This window comes from Manacus candei, unplaced genomic scaffold, assembly GCF_025592945.1.
Source record: "Manacus candei isolate 608988 ecotype Guabito, Panama unplaced genomic scaffold, ASM2559294v1 h1tg000060l, whole genome shotgun sequence".
Taxonomy (NCBI): domain Eukaryota; kingdom Metazoa; phylum Chordata; class Aves; order Passeriformes; family Pipridae; genus Manacus; species Manacus candei.
In genome coordinates this window covers 8,932,874-8,949,906 of record NW_026138108.1, presented here as the reverse complement: position 1 = coordinate 8,949,906, position 17,033 = coordinate 8,932,874, and the positions used below count along the sequence as shown (strand labels likewise).

General features: G+C 39.4%; 1 long non-coding RNA gene across 1 annotated transcript in view; it reads left to right on the top strand.

The window, feature by feature from the left end:
• The window catches only part of LOC127478502 (uncharacterized), a 138,737-nt gene extending 125,887 nt beyond the window's left edge, over nucleotides 1-12,850 (top strand). Inside the window, exon 3 of the long non-coding RNA XR_007907242.1 lies at nucleotides 12,757-12,850. This is a non-coding gene — a long non-coding RNA (uncharacterized LOC127478502). The remainder of the gene's footprint in view (nucleotides 1-12,756) is intronic.
• The last annotated feature ends 4,183 nt before the right edge of the window (nucleotides 12,851-17,033 follow it).

Below are 17,033 nucleotides of genomic sequence, written 5' to 3'. Positions count from 1 at the left end.
AGAACTTCATACATAACATTTTCACAAACACATACACAAAAGCACAGAACTCTATGATGGTACCTTGCATAGAGTGTTTTAATTTTCCACTTGCATGTTCTTTTGTCCATAATTTTGTTGTTGTCCTATGGGACCCATTGGGGTGATTTATTCCTGTTCACAAAGGGAACAGTAGCTCCTGTGAGTAACTCCTGAGCACTCCATAGGAGGATACTACTACTGCTTTGATCCAGCTCCACCCATGGGTGTCCAGCACCTCTTACAGAGAGCTCTAAGCTTGCTAAAGCCCTGAGAATACTAATGAATGTGTTAGCTGGTGCTATACTTTGCTCTCTTGTGGAAATCTAAGCCCATTTCCTGTTTAGTTTTGCATGGTGTGCCAAAGAAAAAAGTATCCCCAAAAAAGTTCTTTTTGTCTTAATTGCATCCTATCAGCAGACCAGCATTTGATTCTGCAGATGCTCAAGCTGTCCTTTCTTGTTTGCAAATGTATCAGTATATTGTTTCAGGTAAGTAGCCTTAGACCAAATAAATTGAACTTAATTGGCATTAGAACTTCTAATTCAGGAGACTGTGTCAGACACTTAAATCTGTTGCTATTAAGAAGAGCGGAGTTGATTTACCAAGTGATAAAATGAAGCACGTACTCCTATAACGAGACATCCTTTCCTGAACTGGGCCTGACAAATTATCTTTTCACGTGTTGTTGTACCCATGTGCCAAACCTGAATTTTGTACACAATGTTACATCATTTTTAAGGATAAAAAGATGACTTTTTAATCTCTTATTAATTCTGTATCAAAAAAAATGGCTTTATTAACCTCTAGTTATTCAAGAATAATATATCTGATGTGCTCTGTGGTCCTGCTTAGTCTCTGCTGCTTTTCTGCAAAAGTATGATAACCTCTGAAAAAATGGAATGTGCTAGACAGAAAAATAAAAGTCTGGTTTTACTTATTCATCAAATAGTTTTCAGACACCTGTATTTAAATCACTGTTTATGCTGCATTCCTCATAACGTAGTTCAGCCATGACATGAAATACTAAAAAATTGCAGGCACCTTTATTAAACTTTACATCTAAAAGGAATGTTCTCCCATCCAGAGACCTGTCTTTCTCCCATGTCCTGAGCAATGCAGTGAAATCTGAACACCGCGGCCATTCAAATCCACAGAACGTGATCATATAGCAAGAGAGTCAAAATAGCCAATCAGAAGTTGTGAAAGGATGTCCCATTATATAATGACTGGGCATTCCCATTACTGGAAAACTAAAATGGCAGAGAAATTCAATGGAAATATGGTGAAAGTAATGCTCGCTGGAAAATAGGAGCCATGGCAATATCTGCACAGCAAACTGCGTGAAATTAAGCAAGGGCAAATGAGTTTTTACAACCCAGAAGAAATATTGTGGAGTCGCAGTGATTAGCTCTCTAAAAATAGCTACTTATTGCTCAGCAGCAGCTGGGAAAGCAAGGAGAATTTTCCGAATTATTAAGCAAAGAGAGAAAACAGAAGAGAAAATATTTATTCCCCTGCATAAATTGGTGGCACACGCATGTTTCAGGGGCGCTTTAGTTTTCATCGCCCATCTCGAAGGGATGCAAGTGGAAGTCAGCGGAGCAGAGCACGTGTGGCCCTGCATCCTGCTTTTCCCTTGCTTCAGACAGGCCCATGTGGACACATTATTGCCAAATGGCTGCCTGATGGTGCCTGCAAATAGTGGCGAGCTCTGCTGCTCTGAAGTAATGTGAGATGCCTCCAGCCAGCAGCTCAGCAGCCACCTGCTTTAGTGTGTGGGTGGCATTGGGCTTTCATGTGAGAACAACCTTTGAGCTTCCACAAGCTTCCTCGAAGTCTCCCACTGGGCTGGACTTCTGCCACTGAGGATGGTAGCAGCTCCCCTGCCTGCCAAGAATTTGGTGGGAAATAGAGAAGCATAGCCTTGCACAGGAACACAATACCTTCCACCAGTTGCTCCCAGAGAGACAGCATCAAATCCCTATGGATGCTATAGAGCCAGGAGTTGACTTCCACTGAGTATTTCCTTCCATGTAGGGCCAAGGCTCCATCTCATTCAGGGAGCCATGCCCTCATTTCATTTCCTAACCCTCAATTTTGAGCAGTAATGGAGATAAAACAGAAAAGGCTGCAGAGTTTTTTAAAGATATTTGGTCTGATTCAAGGTCTGGCTAAGAAAGTTGTTTAAATTTTTGGTTTTAAGAAACAGAGATGGCATAACATAATTCTTGTACCATTTCGTAAAAGCTGACCACTATGAGAGAGAGGATACTGTGTTAATTGGATTTGCTGTTTGATCTAGCATGGCAGTTCTTCTGCCTTTAGCAACAAATCAGCTTCTTAGATTTCCAATGCATGTTTATACAGCCCGTTGACATTTTCTTTATCATCTCCTGTCTCATGATTTTGTTTCAAAAGAAGGGTAGGGCTGTGGTTACCGATACACAGGAATCTGTACATCTGGGATGTCTCAGAGGGTTTACGATGTCATGTGTCAGAGTGCTGCTTTGGTTTGGTCACCTGTGTCTCGACCCAGTCCCTTGAAAATTGATGGGAGTCTTCTCTGTGATATGAAAAGGCCTAGTTCTTTGGCCTGCTTCAAAACAGTGGCAGTTATTCTGTCCATCTCAAATGGATATGGCCTGCAACCCCAAACTGAGGCTCCTAGACTCTTTCCAATGATGTTGTGAGGTTTAATTAATTGAAATGAATTAATGGAAAGGAACTTAAATGGAAGGGGAGATGCAAGTGGATATTCTGATTGTGTGTAAGAATCTTTCCATTCAGTGTTGAACTAAAAGGATCTGAAATGTATTCATGCTCCTGGAAAATGCTGAAGGGTTAAAATGTCCTAATTCGACATCAAATAATACACTCCAATATACATTAAAGCAGGTAGATTATTTTTTAAACAGTACTATTCTGCTAAGTGATGCACTATGCTCTATGATAGACTGGTTAAAGCTGTAAATGTCATAGTTAAAATTAGTCTCTTTAACAGCTAATATCTATTAAAACGAAGCACTTAGGTACCAGAAAAGACAGTTTTAAACTGTTAGGTTCCCTAAATGATTTTTGTGCAATCAAAATGAGACTCTTAGGGATTAGGTGGCAGAGTGGGTTAACACATTGCTCTTCTGGATGGAAGATTTACCATCATATCTTGCTTAAAAATACAAATGAACTAGGACTGCTTTTCTTCAGCTAATCAAGCATATGTGTTTCTAAACTATATTTTAATACAATTGATTGTGATTTTCAAGGGAAGTAGATGAGGATTTTGACTGCTGCAACCATGCTTTGAGTAAGGGTAGATTAGGACTTGGGTTCACAATTTGAATTGTTCCCTTGATGAACTGATTAAGGGATTTTATCCTCTTTACAGTTCCATTTTCTTCCAACAACATTGTGTGACACAGCTACAGCAGGAGTTGTAAAGGGCTGCACTCAGCAAGTGAGAATAAGGCTTTTCAAAGCAAGCAGGATCATGTAGTAAAAATGAGGAATGTGTAGGTGCCTACCAGCACAGGTAGGTGCAGAGGGAAAGTGAGCTGTACAAAAGCATGTCCCAGTATCTTTGAACTGAAACTATCCAACTGGCTTATCAGCATGTGTGCTGTCACTTACCTGAAATTGTTGCACTGGTTGGATGCAATGAAATATTTCTTTTGTTTGATGAAGACACAAAATCTCTTGGGGCCCAAAATATGATATTCTGAGTCGGCTGTACCCCTCAGTTCTACTGGAGCTAAAGACAACAGTCCTTTTCTCAGGCCATTCTTACCCCTAATTCCTCTTTTCATATCCCTGCTCGGATTCACTATGTCACCAATGAGTACCTACCAGCTACCTCCTCCTGCTTCTTGTGTTTTAGCCAGCATTGGAGACGTTGTGCTCCTGGGCAAGAGCCCCTACCTTGACCCGAGCTTCTGAGTTCACTGTGGATGGAGGGTAGAGCATAACACATGGCATGGGAATGTCTATTGATGCCTTCCGGAAAGAGTCTGAAGAATAATCTACCACTTGAAGCTCAGTCCGTTTCCAAGGTCTTCTTGGACTTGTACACAGTCCCCAGCATTTTTTCTCCCACATGAAGGTGAGGGAATACTTTGTTTATATTTCCTCCTTGAGTAATTTCTTAGTTCATGTGAGGCTCCAAAAACCTTCAGAAACACCAACTGTTAGCAATTTTAGAGAAAGTTTCCTCGTCCCTTTTATGTATGGGTTGATAATAAATCCTTAAACTATTCCATGGATGTGATGCCACACACTGCAGGACCAATCCTTCAGTGCACCCATGTCTTATATTGCAATCTTTCCTTTTTGATGTGTGTATCAGGTTATTGCTATTTCATCTTTTGGTATAGATGGAAGGTATTACCAAAAAAAAAGCCTTCTGCTTCATTGCCATAAAGAATTCTTTATTTTCATGAATTCTTTGGGTTTGTGAATTCTTTGGTTTTGTGAGTTGCTTTTGTTTTTGAAGACAGGCTAAAGAGAACTTATTTTGTCGAGCAGAACCTTAAAAAAGGGTGAGTGCCAGAAGGCAGCTGGTGTCCTGCTTTTTCCAACAGCAGCTCTTTGTCTCCCAATGCTGCATGTGTGTGTACACACATGCTAAGAGAGGTTATTCTTGGTTTGGCATGAAGTGGTCCAGGATTTTCTTTCATGCATCTTTCTCCCTAGGACTGTGCATCGGGGCCAACAGTGTGCCAAGTAGAGAACACCTTAACATGTAGAATCAGATTTTAGAGACTAACAGCAGCAACTTCCCAAGGAATAGCAAGATTATATTGACTGAAGTTTGTTTTAACTCTTGTTTTCCATAAAAATCTCATTCATAACCTTAAGCAGTTGCATGTGAGATGATGTGTAACTACTTTGTTACATTCTGCCAAAGAGCAGTGCAAAGTGCCTGTGCTGTTCTTTGAATGTAGCTCTGCAGAACGAAGGAATCCAACCTTCTGCACTGACTCTCCACAGAAAAAAAGCTACATAACTGCATGTAAAACAGGAAATTTCTGTCATAGAGCCATTAAATATAGTTAAGTGGTTACTATTTCATAGTAAAAATGAATTATTTCAGGAAAATATGACAAAGCATGGAGGCAACTTATAGCATTGTTGCCCTTTTTCTGGCATGGGAAAGCTGGAGTGTAGAGTATGTCAGGTTATGTCTTTCCACACACGTAAAGAGACAAGTTTTTTTGCAGAACTAAATTTAACTGTCAGCATAGCAGTGGCAGTTCTGGGGATCTTCATACAAATGAACATAGTGACAGTGTATTACGCTAATTTAAATTGTAAGAATAAATTATTTTCCTATAAATACCGCATCAAATGATACATTTAGACACCACTTGGCAGTATTTTACAACTCTGAATAAGAGGCAACCCACATTGCAGTTTCTTTTAAGCACCCGTTTTAGTATGTCAGAATAAGTTTTCTGGCTAATATAAAATTATTTGTATTCCACATTCTTAATTGATGCTTTTAATTACTCTTCATACAGTTTAATAGTTTTCATATAGAAAACTGCTTTCTGTGCAATAAGCTGAATCTCCAATCTGCAGCAAAACTTGCTTGAGTCAGGTTTTTGCCAGGCTCTGTGTACCAGCCCCAAATACTAAATTATGCTGGCACTCTTACAGTAACCAGGGGAATAATTGTGAAGGCAAAGTTTGTTGTAAGAAAACCAAATGAGAAGGGAAAAACAACATCACTTAAGAGAAATATTTAGTATGAACTAATCTTTTTGGTCTTTGTCCTCCTATAGTAATGGCTGTTTAACCATGTAGTATAATTACTTAAAACATACTGTAGCTTATCCCGTGTGTAGATTAGCCTCCTGCTTTATTAGAATGCTAAAAGGCCAATCTTCAAAAAATAAGCAAATTAAAGCTCTGTCTTGTTGTTTACAAAGCTGGGGTCAGATCACTGATATCTACCAGCTTTAATGCAAAGCAGCCATAAACCCCATTTAGTTAGTTAAAGGCTATTTAAATCCACAGGGGTCTTTTCAGTGCCTCTTGTAGTCACTCATCAGGCTGTTGTAGAGTAAGGTATCTCCCCAGCTCAGGTTAGTCACTAAGCAATCCCCTTTGGCCTACAGCAGGAACAGAACTGGTCTTGCTGAAACATCAAAATACTGGGCGGGTGTCCTGTCATTTTTTCTGAAATTGCACTGACAGTGGGAGTTCAAGTCATTTTAGACCTTCTACATGGAGATGAGGCTGAAACTACTCCCCTGAAATAGTAAAATAGAGGGCTGATAGGATTTGAATGCTGTGGAGGGGCTTGACAGGCTGAAACCCATGTGTATTTGTATAAGTGACTTTGTTTCTGCTTCCTTCACAAAGGTTCCCCACACCTCCTTTTCACTGACATATCATAGGTCTTCCTTTCCCTCTGTTACCTCTCTGCTGCATGACAAACAGATTCACTACACCTATTTAAAGGGGGAAAAGTGTTTTTTAAAGTGTGTTCTTCCCACACAGCCAGGACTAGCCTTATGTCCTGCTGGTATCAGAGTGTAAAATTCCCACCCCAGATTTCTAAGATGTGTGAGGCCTTTCAGGTGTCTCATATGGCCTTTCTGTCAACTACAGGAGTTAATCCAAGCTGGGAGGTGTTGGTGCACTTTGCAGTGGTCAGCCTTTTGTGATTTTTATCCCAGGGCCTTGATGGAGTTTGGGGAAGGGTTCTAGAGTTCCAGGTCTTGGAAACAAGAGATTTCATGAAAGTCTTTGCTTGAAAGTGTAAATAAATAAGAGTACCCAAGGATCTCAGAAGATAGAAACTAAAGGAAGAAAGTTGTTGTGGGTTTATTATTTTTAAATATAATAATTTTAAAGGCAATTTCATGTAGTTTTTTGGTGGAATCTTGGGTAACTATTTTGGGCTATGTGTGGTTGGTGATATTCCGCTTTGAAAAATCTACAATTACTCAGATGATTGTGTGGATTTGTTTCAGCTATTATGGGAAAAACCCTTCCTGCTCAGGCTTTTTCACAATATTGGTATTACCTCTTAGTCTTGGCCAGGCCAAATATACAATGAAAATGGCCTTTGTTTCTGTATTGCAAAGCTTAAACTTCCTGTCCAATCCAAAGAAGCACAGGAAAATAAACAAACAAAAAAGGGATCAAATTTAAATGCACAGCATGCTTGAAACTTTGAGTCTGTTTTCTCTGCATTGCAATTTAAATGTAAAAAGCATGCTTCCCACCCAGATAGGGGGTGGTATGGCCAAGAGGGGAATCAAAACGGGGATACTCTGCTTTCTATCTCTTGCACAGATTTTATTGCATGTTTGTTCTTTCATTGTTGTTTTCTTTAGCCTAAAATAAAGATAAACTAGACAGAAAGCAAAGTGGCCAGGCGCCACTGCACAATTATAATTAATTCACTGTTAATGTTTCAGACATTGTTACAGCATACATTGGAATTGCTGGGGCGGGGTGAGATTAGTTTGAGCTATTCGTGTACAAACTACAGGAGAGTCACATTAAATACCCACTCTAATTAATGTTTTCAAAATGAGTACCAAAGGGAATAGTAACACCATAACTTACCACTTACAGAAAAGTTGGTTTGTCCTTCTGCTTCCGAAGTTCACGCTCTGTTCTCACCTCAGAAGGTGAGGATTTGAGTATATATCGTGCTATGACCTCAAGAGCAGAATGTTCACAGCCCATTCCTAAACATTGCTCTACCAGATTATATGATCACCTTGAAAAGAAAGACGCAACTAAGTTCAAACTCAGATCTGGGTATCTGCAGATACAGGAAAAATCATGATCTGATCTGATCTGCAGAAGCTGTGAAAGTCGAAGGCTTCATTTTGTCAAGAGCAAAAGGGTTCAAGAAAACCAAAATACCAAGTTCTGCAGTGTTTTAAGCAGAAAGGAAAGCTGGTTTATGGCCAAAGCTTGGAAATAGTCAGGATCTTTTAAATTGAAGAGTACTTAAGGGAAAAAAGACATCTCAGCCATTAGATTATTTTAACAGCTAGAGGATTGAAACAGTTTTTGTACCTCCAAAAATACCTGGGTTCACCATCTTTCTGCTGCCAATATTTCCTGTGGGAGAGGAAAGCCATGAAAACTGTGATCAGATATGTAATAATATGTGGTATTTATTACAAACCTTCTTAATTTTAACTAAGTCTTCCTGTGCGTATTGAGTCAGATTTTTCAGACCAAGCCTCCAATACTTTATATTTAGTCTCTCCAATACTATATCTTTAAGCTGTGTGCCTGAGGTGTAAAGTAGCCCTTTGTATGTTGAGTCTGAAAGTGTGCCTCTGCTGGCTAGGTGTTATCAGCTGGATACTGAGCTTCTTAGTGGGAAAGAAGCGATCAATGTGTAATTGAAACTCCTTTAAGCTGAGTTTTTAGGAGAATTTATAACCTTCAAGAAATGTTCTCATTGCAAATCCTTTTCTTTTGTCTTTCTTTATAATCGCCTTTAAGGAATGACCTGACCACCGTCAGTTAAAGGAAGAGGATTTGAGTTTTAAAGCCGAGCGGAGGTTCCTGCGTTTTGGCAATTTTGGGGGTAGGGAGGATTGCCATTAAATATAGTTTGTACTATATCATCATTTATTCAAGTTGACAAAATCCACATTAAATTTCTGGTGAAACCTGGTCTGCTGTAGAACACTATTAGAGTACTTATTAGCAGTACATTTTTCATCATGGATATAACCTGAATATCCTAATTTATGACCATCTGGTCTCCAGTCAAGAACAGCCCGTATGATCAAAATGCAGTTTCCCTAGATCAGCTAATATATCCATACTGTGACTTAGAGAAGACGACACAGTACTCTGTAAAAAGCCTTGAGCACCTCTAAGGGAGATTTGAGAAGACGGGGGTACCCTTCCCTATCCTTGCACAATGCACTCAGCAGGGCCAGTCATTGTATCTGTTTATTCATTGGTGTTTGTTAATGGTAACGTTCATTTCATTTAGGATTTGATTTGTTTACGAACTAATAAATATGATTTATAAAAAGTGCGTGTGGTTCACTAATTACTGCACATATGGCGTTTTCATTTTGTAAAACTGGCATTTGCTTTCTATTATGATTATGTCTCCGTTCACCAGTGCTAATTAGTTTGATTAGACAGATAACTTTAACCACTATTAGGACTAGATTAGGGGAACTTTGCATGCAGGGCAATGCAAGGAAGAAAGGTTCATCACCAGTGAAGATAGGTCAGCAACACAGAGTTTGTTCCTCATTAAATATTTTAAGATTAGTTTTTGTTTTGTTTTCCACATAGGAGAACTGAGAAGCATTCACATTTAGCTACTTACAAAAATCCAATTAAACACAGTTGTTTAGCATGAATTTGTTAATCAGAGTTAATCTTTCCAATGAATGCATAATTTGGAATCTGTGTCTAAAATGTTCATTTAAGGATAAGCATATTACAGACAAATAAAATAAAATATAAAATGAGATTCTCTCCCTTGGAATTGAGTCTCAATATGGAGAAATATCGACTGTTTTGTGTTGATTGTCCTGCATGCTGAGGGACAGAAGTGAAATTGGATAAAGACAAGAAATGCCACATGAAAACCAGTGCCACCTGGGGTGGGCTGCGTTTTTCCCAAGAGTCTCTGAAGATTGTTCAATAGTGTCATCTGAACTCTTCAGAATGAAAATAAATAAATAAGGACTCCTATTTATTATCTATTCTAGGAGAAAAATAATTATTCAAGGTAGCAGAAGTTTGATATTATTTTATTTCTTTAAATGGATTCTCTATGCTAAAAAAGAGGCACTTTTCCTTTACCAAATGTTAGAAATTATCTTATTGCACTAAGAAGGTAGGATGTGAAATACCTCCTTTAGAAAGGAGAGTGATACTCAAGTAACTGTGGATGCTTGTTTCTTTAAGATGACCACTCATTTGACTCTGGACATCACCCTGTATTCATCCAGTTTCTGTGTTATTAATTGGTTTGGTAGGAGAGTCAGAATAGTGCCCTGCTATGGATGCAGGGTACTGTTGCATCTACTGGGTCTCTCCTTGCTGTGTTTAAGTGCCAGTGCCATTTGTGAGTGGCCCTTTTATTTTTTGTCTTTCTTCGTTTTCAAAGCAATTTATAAGGGAACAGAAAAGTTCTTTCCCATCTAAAAAGAATTGTGGGAATATTGAAAAAGACATAAAACTGCTATTGAAGGGTGAACACATAGAGAAGCAGTAAACTAGATTGTTGCAGTATTTACTCTCTCCTTGGCTGTTCTGGAGGATGCCTCCTGCCATGCCTTTCAAAGAAAACCCCAGACAATTTAAATGTCAAAGTCTCAAATTTCAACATGCATCATTATTGTTGGAAGCATTTGCTCCAGGAAAAGTTTTAAAATTGCCATTTCTGAATCTTAAAAGAATGTGAACAGGATGGCCAGATTCTGAGATGGTATAAATTGGCAGAGATTCCTTATTTCAATGTAGCTATCCTGTTTTACACCAACTGAAAATCTGGCCCTGGAGAATGAATATTTATGCCATGCCAGAGAGGTTTGAAAACCCTTTTTTTTTTTTTTCAAATGAGAATGAATAAAGAAAGGGCTGGGATATGCTCTGTGCTGATGAACCCAAAGCCAAATATGACCTCCCCTTGACCTTTTATGCATTTAAGTTGAAACAGGCCATTCTGATACATTCCACTGGAGCTTAAAATGCCTATATTTCAATTCCAAAGGTCAAGCTCTCTTCTCTGTATACTGTATGACCCAGCCTTTGTCTGCTGCCCATTGATGCTGCCTGATTATGCTTCTTATACCCCATTGACTGTTTACTGTTTTTCTAGCTAATGTAAGTGAAAGAGATAATTTAGATGATTTTGAGCTATGTGTCGGTTCTGATTCTGATTGTGTCTCCTGTGTTTGGTGCAGCTTTAGTGGCTCCAAACTCATTAAGTGTCTGGGAAATTTTAGATTACTGTGTTAACTCTATCTTAATCATTGTATTTATCTTAAATTCCATTCAAGCGTGTTTGAAATTTTCTTTTATAACTATGTCTAACTCTAATATCGGTGAATTAAGCAATTTTTTTCTTCAACTCTGCTGTTTCCTTTTACTTTTTGACGATTTTGGATACTTTTTTTTTTTTAATGCCCAAAGTGAAAGGGAACTATTTCCAGGAAATGATGCTTCATACATGTTTTAAAGCAAATCACCACATCCTCAGTGGACGTGAGCAGAGCTCCACTGGTATGAAGGGGCACGAACGGGCACGTTGTCAAAGCTGCCTGAAACATTGCACCAGTGGAGCTGTGTCAATTTACATCATTGATGGTCTGGTCCAAAATAAAAAGGTGGTTGCCTACCTTTCTCTGGACTTGAAACAGCCACTGTACTTGGTGGTTCCCAAAAAAGGCTACAAATGCAATCCCATCAAACAGGCTGACAGGCCTTGAGTATAATTTCTCTACATAGAATTGCAAAGTAATCATCATCTCTAATAATCTCTCCAATTACTTTATAGAATAATAGTTTATTATAAAATCTGTTTTAGCAGACTGTCTATTTTTACCCTCTCCCCTTGAAAATGAAGCCAAACATAGAAGAACTGTGGAACGTTTTTGCAAAGCAGAGAGAATGCTCCTACATAGTAACATAACCAATCACAAGGGTGTTTTAACAGATATATTGTAATTTCTGTCAGTTAACACAGCTTAGTGAACCATTGGTGATGAATAATTTACTAAGGGCTCTAACCTGACACTGCACAGTCCTCAACAAACCTGGACCAGATGCTCTTTTCCCACCCCTTGACCATGTTTAGGTTTCCCTCCAGTGATCAAATGAGAGGGAATCCAGTCCAACTGGAAAGATAAGACACAGACTCCTTCCAGTGTGAGGAGAATTGATAAGGAGCAGATCAATACATAATCCTCTTCAGTGGGCAGCAAGGCCCACACTTCCAACAGTGGGACATCCCCTCCTTTTCTCCTTCTGCTAAATTGCAAAATATCTATAGTGGAAAGAATGTAACATTGCTGTTAGGAGGTAGAAACCAAACAGAAATATAATGGGAGTATATATATGTATTGAACAAAGGTAAAACACTATATTTTTCTTTAATTTCATTCTTGGAAGGGGCACTAGGCTTTGGTGATAGTTTTAACAAAGTGGTACATATCCAGGATACCAATTCCAGCCTGAATTGGTAATATTTGGCAAAATTAAAAGCAACCTGGAATTGCTGGGAAGTGTCAGGCAGCATTAGGAGTTGGCAATGCTACCAGCTGCAATTATAATGAAAGCCTATTAGGCTCCTGACCACGGAAAACCACTTGGACAAGCACACCTACACACAGCTCATGTAAATAGGTGAAATTCTGTTAAAACCAGTATAACTGCAATTACATACACTGTCAGAGCACTTGGAACTATGTCTTTAGTACTTTTCTCTGTTTCAGCTATTTGTTTCAGCTATGAGATGAAAACTGACTCACCTTATATTTGTACCTGCTGAGCAGCATTGAAAGGACTATTTGTAATCACAATTCATTCCCAGAACTCAGAGAGTAAATATCACTGAAGCACTTGTATGTCTGGCTCTCGATGTCTTCAGCCATGTCTCTACTTTCCCTTGAAGGATTCATCCATTGGTTGCTCACTCTGTGCTCGGCCTCTGGAACTCCAGAAGTCTCTGGTGGCAGCAGCAGCCTGAACTGCCTTTCTGAGAACTTTCCATCTATTTTATTTCAGGTACTATCCAGGCTCTGTCTCCCAGACCTTGGACTGCCATATTAGGACAGTGGCTCCACCTGGTTCAGCTTTCCTGAAAGGGAGAGAAGACAAAGTAAGTGCTAATTATTGCTTTTCTTTGTAAGCTGAGATGATTTTTGCTTGGTATTTTGATAGAAACATCAGCATAAACACCACTGAAAACTTGGTGGGAAAGAGGCTAACCCTGTTTTTTACCTTTGTTGCTTGAAGTGCAGATATTTGGAGTATCTGCTTGGAGTATCAACCTACTCAGAGTATCAATCAGGTTAAACAAAATAAAGGTTTATTCCCCACAACCACCCCCAAACTCCTGCTCATTGTGAAAGGAAGAGGTTTGATGACTGAGCTTATTGCATGAGTCGAGGAAAGAAGGATAAGTAATTCTTGTCCCTTGGATTAAGCAAGCTACTTTTCTGAACTTTGCCTTGGGCTTGCATGAAGGAAGCTACCATGGGTTTCAGTCATTGTTTAATTGAGAGGAGTTGTTTAACTTTTGTTATATTTTTGCCTTAAAAAGGCAAAAGACTCCTTGGATTTATTTGTTATTATTTCATAGCAGCAGCCATAGTGTGTGACGTGTTTCCCAATCAGAAAGTAAATTTATGAGAAGAATTATGTGATGTTAAGCCTGCCATACTCAGATTGGACTCAGAGATCCAGTGCTGGTCCTGAATGCCAAGGTCCAGCCCTCACTCCTACATTTCTGATAAAGAGGAGCTCATAAGGCCATGACAGTTGATTCTGGTAATGCAAAAGGATGGAAGACACTTTATGAATACAAGTAATTTCTCTATAGGCAACAGGGCAAATCAAAATTGCATTAAAAGTAAAAATGCATAGAAAATGTAGTTAAATCTGAATGTAAGGGTGCAGAATCCTTTCCTCTGAACAATCTGTAGCAGAATAGATGGTGTTTGGGGGTTTAGCAAGGTTTTTGTCTATCTATTATACTCTTATCCTGTGTATTATTTTTCCTCTTCTACTTTGATGTTATTTTCCAGGCAGTTTTCATTTTGCCCTTCACAAGTTGTGTTGTGTGCACTGAGTCATGGACTTGTGTTTTCAGAAAGGTTGTCAGTCATAGCTATTCTCATGCAGCAATGATATGATTAGCTCTGTTTTCTACTGTAAAGTATTAATTTAACCAAAGTTTGAACACAATGAGAAAAGAAGCATCAGTGGATGAATGTGCCAGCTTAAAAGCAGAAATACTGTCTTGTATGAATAGTTTCCTTCCCTTGGGATTGTGGGAAAGGATGGCAAAGGAAAGCAACCCCACACGTGAGAGATCCTCAGGTACTGATGTTCATGGGAATATCTTAATAGGCCTTAGTCTAACCAGTGCCTGGGAAGTTGTGAGCACGAGGCCCTCCACAGCCCAATTCCCCTGGTTTGTGGGTGTCTCCAGGGGTTTCTCCCAGCAGTTATCACACACATACCTGCAGTGGTGAGGGCTGCCAAAAAGCAGAGCAGAAGAGGTGGATCTGCGTGGGCCCCTAAGTGAGCCACAATTGCCATAACCTGGTGTGTCTCAGTGCTGCCTCTTTCTTCCACTCTCTCTCCCATACCTGAAATTTGATTGGTAACCGACCAATATGGGCTGAAAAAGTGGTGTCAGCCTGAGCTGTGAATTGACCTGCTTTTGTCAGTTTGTCACAGTTTTATTGCTGTTTTAACACAATGTGTGCGAGTTAAAGCCCAGCACTTCTGTCACCTAGAGAAAAGCCTTGCAGGCTGGTGTCTTCAGGAACAGTTTCCAAGTGCAGAGGAGCCAGGGGTTCCCTTTCTAGGGATCAGCTAGTTCAAATTCCACATTTTCTTTCTAGTCAAAGAACAACCTGAAGCCAAAACAGCCTGTAGGTGTGCTGCCTCAGTGTTTACCCCCATCTCCAGTACTGCCTGGAATTCACTTGCAGTGGTACTCAATAAGATTTCCTGAGAGTAAGATCAAAATTGTGTCCTTTTCTAAAGGTGACCATACTAGGTTCATCTCTTTGTAAATGTTAAGTTTATTACAGGAACAATAGACTGGATTCTTTAAATCAAAACATTTCAAATGTAGGAAATGAGGAATAAGAGAGAATTCCAAGGCCTTTTATGAAAGGCTCATCTTAAAAGCTAATTTAGGTTTCTGCACAGCAGCAAATAGATCAGACAGTTCACCCAAAACCTAGCTGAAAGGATATGTGTTTATACCTCTTATTTATACTGTGATTTCAAAATAAGTGTTTTGAACAAGCTGTGATATTTTATTTGGTTTCCTTAAGCTAAGAGTATTGCAGTGTCAGACTCTGTTTTCTTAATTGATTATAACTTTGCCATTCTCATATTGCAAAGCTTATGATGAATGAATAATGTGTTGCCCAGTGCCTCTGTAGCTTGGCCCAAAGTTTGGCTTAGAGTACCTTTTTCATATCTTTGTTTCTCAGACAAATATCTTTGCTGTTGCTTCAGATAAATGAATCATTTCCAGCAGCTCAGGATGCTTGAAAATAGTCATAATCCAGACAGCATGTCTGAGTGACCCTACAAATAGCAAACATGGGAATGCAGCTCAGCATGCATAAGCAACCCTACAATAATAACTTAGTGTGTGCAGTCCAGCAGGTGGGAAAAATCCAGAACTGGGTTACTAAAGGAGCTGTTGAAGGTGTCATGGAAGTAACAGATCTGAGTGATTTCAGTTTTCTTAGTTTTATATGCACAAATTCTTTTTCTTTTTTTTTTTTTTTAATGGAGCAAATACCATTCCCTAGTTTGCAGACCTGTGTTATTTTTCATCAACAACATCCAATCTGTTGCTAAACTTGTTTTTCTGGAAGCTGTCCCTATCTCTTCAGCTCAGCTCCTAACTCTTACCCATGTCTAAGTCATCTTGCACCTCACTGCTCCTCCAACTGCTCTGCTCAGATCATGAAATTGGTTTGCAAGCAATAACCTCAACCCCTGAGTGTCTTGAACAAGCCCCAGACATTATGAGCTTTACTCTTGGAAAGGGATAAGTAAAGCTCAGAGTGCGCGAGACTCTAAAAATGATGAAAATGTTATTGTTATTTCAAAATGTTATTCCCATATGCTCAGGAAACAGAATGATGATCAGGTTATATAATTGACTTTCACAAAAAATACCTGCTTGAGTAGGTAGAGTAAGGTGGAAACGGAGGGGAGGGGGTGTGGAAAAGCATTTATGTTCTAAAAATAATGCGACATTAATTTGATGGGAGGAGGAGCGAGTTGGAGGGAGACGCTGAGAGCGGCGATGGTCCAGCGGGGCCGGGGCGGACACCTAGTGGTGGGCAGCGCTGGTTACAGGGGCTAGAGCACTGCCTGGGGAAGCAAACTCTTCCTTCCCGGCAACGGCCACATCCTCAGTCTCATCCACATCCTGATTTATAGGCCCCCTTCCCTTCTTCCTGCGCATCCTTCCTTCTGGAGGGAGCCCAGAGACTCATTCCAAGCGAGCTCAGAAAAGGGGCAAAGAAATATTCCAGATTAAACTGTTCATATTCTCCTAATCTGGCCCTCAGTTATTCCCCATCATTATTTCCTTCATGTTCACTGCACTGTATGTCCCGTAGTGTTTGATTTTTTTTTTAATAATCTTAAGTAGAGATTTAATTGTGCAACAGCTCATTTCGCAAAGAATTACTTTTGTCCAGAGGGCTGCTGTCACCAGGGGTGTCACCTTCCTGAGATATCCTGCCTCTAACCAACTTCCCTGAAGGACTTCTCCAGCCTCCTTGATGAGCCACAGTCTCTTGAGGATATACATAATAAGGTTGCTGAGAATTAATGTAGAATACTCAGCAATATAAAATACTTAGTATCCCTGTAAACCTCAACTGAACAAATGCACTAGTTCAGGCCAGAAAGGAGACTGAGCAATAATTGCATGCAGTGTGGTGACAATTGTGATTTAGATTGTCCCCTGTTCATATCAAAACTTTAAATTGCAGGGAAAATGTTCCACAAATCTTAGATTTCCCTCTATCTACCCCCGCTTAGACCAAATAGAGTATTTATTCCTTATACTTCTTTTTGTCTGTCTATCTGTCTTTCTCAAAATAAAAAGCAGGACCAATCCAGTCAGATGCAGTGAAACAAGAAAATGTTCAGATATTTTAATATGCTGGAGCTACCCCTTGGCAGATAAAATGACTAAAAATGAAATTTAAAACACATCTGATTTACCTGTTGTTTGTGTGACTCAAATACCTATGTTTAATTTTGCCTATGGATTGGAAAAAGTTAATTTC